The sequence below is a fragment of the Odocoileus virginianus genome, chromosome 19 (assembly GCF_023699985.2).
Source record: "Odocoileus virginianus isolate 20LAN1187 ecotype Illinois chromosome 19, Ovbor_1.2, whole genome shotgun sequence".
Lineage (NCBI taxonomy): Eukaryota > Metazoa > Chordata > Mammalia > Artiodactyla > Cervidae > Odocoileus > Odocoileus virginianus.
Window position 1 is genome coordinate 44253082 of NC_069692.1, and position 4784 is coordinate 44257865.

Below are 4784 nucleotides of genomic sequence, written 5' to 3' on the forward strand. Positions count from 1 at the left end.
AACTTATATTCTAGCAGGAACGTATTCAAATTCACACAGCTGGTAAATCTCAGCTGGAAAGACTAGACTCTCCTCTTGCACCACACTGAACAGGAAAGGGCTGCTGTTTCCTTAAAAAGTGATCCAGAAGGCCCTAAATGCTTCACTAACAATAAGCTGTACTATAATATCAGCTCAATTAAGCTCTCCATTATCTGCTGGCAATACAACCAGTATCTTGATTTCTAGCTGTAGGCAAAGATACCTAATGGGAGGCCGATTGAGCCCCTTCATCAGGCAGTTAGAACCATTCAGATCCCTGAGGACCGAGGAACACGGACATCTTCCCACTGGAATGTCACTTGCTTCTTCGCGGCTCCACCTCCCATTCTCCTTCTTTAATCTCTCTTGAAGTGAAGTCCTCAGTCATGTCCGATTCTTTGCGACCCCATGGACTGTAATCTACCAGGCTCCTCTGTCCATGGGATTTTCCAGGCAAGAGTGCTGGAGTGGGTTGTCATTTCCTTCTCCAGGGGATCTTCCCGACCCAGGGATTGAACTCCATTTTCCTGCATTGCAGGCAGACGCTTTACCGTCTGAGCACCAAGGAAGTGTCTCAGTTCCTTGTGTATTCTGAGCTCTCAGGAAAAAGACCTCAAAACCCAGGTCCTCTCTATCTTTTAAGGACATTTAAGGTCCCCTGGGGTCCTGCTCCTCATTCTGATGTGCTCATTTTGGTGTCCTGCTTCCAGGCCTTTGACTCCAGTCTCAAAAGAAAAAGGCAGGACTTCCCCAGTGGTCCAGTACCTAAGAATTCACGTGCCGCTGCAGGTGACGTGGGTTTCATGCCTGCTCTGGGAAGACCCCTCATGTCTCAGGGCAACTAAGCCCGCGTGCCTCAACTACTGAGTTCAGGCTCCAGGGCCCGGGAGCCATGACGAGAGAAAGCCCACACACAGTGGCGAAGACCCAGCACAGCCAAAGCCAATCAGATCAACAAAGCAAATCAATAAAGTGTTTTAAAAATGAAAAGCCTAAGATATTTATCTTCCCTAGTTTTTAAGAGCTCCTCTCACTTCCCTCTGCTCCCATCCCAACACTCTGAATGAAGAGCAATGTTATCCCATGTCATGTGTCCGGAGAGACTCCCACAGACCCACTCCTCTACGATTCTCTGAGCAAGTAAAGGAGGAAGGCACAGGAAAGAGGAAGAAAGCTAGGTTTGTCCTCGGTTCTTCCCTTTGAAATACTTTCCAGGATTGTAGGTGGGGAGGCAAGAGATGAGAAGGGAGGAAATGTATTTTTGTTATTGTTGGTTTGTACTTTTCTTATAGTCTCAAAAATACAGCCTCAACAGAACACACTTTATACTGATGACTTCACCCATGAGACTTTTCTGTCCAGATTTAACAAGCTGAAATTCTTCTCGATTTCTCTTCTATATCCTCACTTTTAGATCCTTTGAAATCTAAGACCGTCTCTATATTTGTATTACTAAGCTGAAAAAAGTGGAAGTGTTAGTCACTCCGGCGTGTCTGACTCTTTGTGAGCCGATGGACTGTAGCCCCCCAGACTCCTGTGCCCGTGGAATTCTCCAGGCCACAATACTGGAGTGAGTGGCCATTCCCTTCTCCAGGGGATCTTCCCAACCCAGGGATCAAACCCTGGTCTCCTGCATTGCAGGCAGATTCTTTACCATGTGAGACGTCAGGGTAGACCAAATTACTAAGTTATTATTAGTTAAATTTTCAAATACATATTAGCGGGCTACTTGGCCAAGTAGGAAGAGTTTTTTCTTAAGGAGATGCTCTTCTGAAAACACAAGCAGATTCATGTAACATCAAGCAATCCTGGAGGAGTACAGACCCTGTCTGCCCTGTGACGTGTGTCTTGTCTTAATATCAGCTCACACAGCATCCCTGGTGTCCTTCTGTGACCTTCGCAGCAAGGAGATGCATATCTAGTGAAATTCATCCAGCCTGCAGTCTTACACAAACAAATACAACTGGAGCAGACGAGAGATTAATGACCCAAACTAAGAGAACATTAGTACAGCACACAACCCTCCAGATTTAACTGCTCAGGAGCTGATGCACTGACGTGCTGGGATCATCAAGAGAAGACACATCACCTGTCTTCTCTCTTGGTGGATGTTGGGGAAAATATGAACACTTTCAGCATCTTCACTGAGACTTTGACATCAAAGCAAAGTTCACAGTTACAGAGCCTCCACATCCCATGTCATTTTGAAGAATTGTTTCAGTTTCAGAGATTAAAGTATATCATGAAGTTCTGTGGAGTCTTCCCCACACCTGCTCTCATCTCCTCATTGATCCTGCCCCTTCTCTTTCTGGATGTAGTCGTATCCTGCATGGACTTTTTCAGTAGCCTCTGAGTTATCTTCCCACTTTCACCTCTCCAATCCATTCTCCACACAGTACTCAGAGATACAACATCGTTCCCCCCCAGTGGCTTCCCCTGAATGAGAAGATAAGGTCTGAGATCCCCAGCATGGGCTCCCCCCCCAGTGGCTTCCCTTGAATGAGAAGATAAGGTCTGAGATCCCCAGCATGGGCTCCCCCCCCCCCCAGTGGCTTCCCCTGAATGAGAAGATAAGGTCTGAGATCCCCAGCATGGGCTCCCCCCCCCCCAGTGGCTTCCCTTGAATGAGAAGATAAGGTCTGAGATCCCCAGCACGGGCTCTGAAGCCCCTCTCTACTTCTCCAGCCCCTGCTTTGCTCTCTAAATCCCAACAATATTCTGACCTTGACTTCTCTTGAAATTCCAAGTTCTTTCCTGCTTCAAAGATTTTGCACACATTATTCTCTTGGCCTAGAATACTCTTTCCTCATGCTTTGTTTGATTAACTTCTGTTCATCCATCACATCTCAGTTTAAGTATCAGTTCCTTAAGAGGCCTCTCCACTCATTCCACCTATCAGAGCTTTCTATCATCTCTCATGGTGCTCACTTTCCAAATTTATACCTTAACTTCTGTGTTAATTTGCCCCAGGTCTATCTACTTCACTATAATCAATCTCTAGGCAGACATGGACATTGATGCCTTGGATCCCAGTTCCCAGTGCTCAGAGTGGTATCTAGTACAATGTGACGTGCTCAACAGATAATTAGTGAATGAGCAGATGAATATTTGTGAAAGGAAGGGAATCATAAATCCCCCAAACATGTCTTGTAGAAGCCTTCCTATAGACAATACGAGACTTCCAGAAAACCCAACGGACCTCCTCCTAAAGGTGTGTCATTCCATGGTTAGTGAAATTCGGGGGTCAGGGGGATAGGGCACACTACCCCTCCCTCTGATATACTGTGCAGAGTCGCTCAGTCATGACCGACTCTCTTTGTGACCCTGTGGACTGTAGCCCACCAGGCTCCTCTGTCCATGGGATTCTCCAGGCAAGAATAATGGAGTGGGTTGCCATGCCCTCCTCCAGGGGGTCTTCCCCACCCAGGGATCAAACCCAGGTTCCCCGTATTGCAGGTGATTTTTTCCCGTTTGAGCCGCCGGGGAAGCCCCTACTGCTCCCAGTCTATTAACTCTGCAGATGCCCTTGACTGATTCTGCCTCCATCACTCCTACTTCCTCCGTCCACCCCCACCCCCGACGACTTGCTCTGAGAAGGGAGCTGAGAGATCTTTTTAAAGACTCTGCCCCTTCATATGGTCACCTAAGACCCTCACTGTCTTCTCCTTTCAGATCCTGTGCCTGTGAGCTACACAGGCTACTCTTGCTTCCTTTTTTTTCTTTTTAACATTTGATTTTTTTGTTTGTTTAATTTAATCTTCATTTTATGTTAGAGTATAGCTGGTTGACAATCTTGCTTCTTGCAGTCATTGCGAACAAGCCCCCGCCTGCCAGCTCCATTCATCAGATGTGCCCGGACCCGGGCTCCGGCCCGTCACTCACCCTCGGCTCTCCGCCCCACCCTAGTGCTCAGCTCGCTTCCGAAACCCAGCCTGGTGTCCCAGTTCCGGCCCCACTGAAGGAGCGGCCCAGCTTAGCTTGCTTCCCTCCTAAGGGCAAAGCCTGCATTCACCTTAAAATCTCTCCTTTGCTGTTTGGAGAACACTGCAGCCTGGCCCACAGCCTCTGGCTGGTGCTCGGGCCAAACGCAGGCGTCCCCACGAGACACAGGCCACGGGAATCCCCTGGTGGCCAGGGGTTTAGACCGGAGCCTCCCCTGCGGGCGGGACGGGCCAGTGGGGGAACTGAGGTCCCACCTGCCAGCAGCATGGACGGGAATAGAAGGTCGAATAGCAGTGGCCCTTACCCACCTCTGCGGCCCCACCTCTGGGGCCCCGTTTCCCTCTGGTCTCCCATGAATACTCCCTTTGGCCCGTCCTTCACACATGTTCTCAGCCCTGAACGCTTTGCCCACCTACTCCACCCCGACCCAACCACCCACGGACTCTGTAACTAAGTCTAATTCCTTTGTCCAGTTAACTCCAGACCTAAGAAGCCCTTTTCATCCCCCTCAACTACTCATCATGACTTGTTCACATTCAGCTCATGAGTCTCTGCAGAAAGATGAAAACAGGACTGACTCAAATTTTTATTCCATCCTTGTAACTTACCAGCTCAAGCAAATAACTTAATACCCTAAAGTCTCATTATAAAAAAGAAACCCTATGAAATGGGAATAATATCCCCTTAGGACATCTGGCTACCAGCACAGATGTGTCATGTCATAAGCATTCAGTAAACGTGCAAGGAGGGACCCTTTTGTCAATAGCAAAAAAAAAAAAAGAAGCCTTTTTCTCCGGCTGCATCAGGTCTCGGTTCGGCAC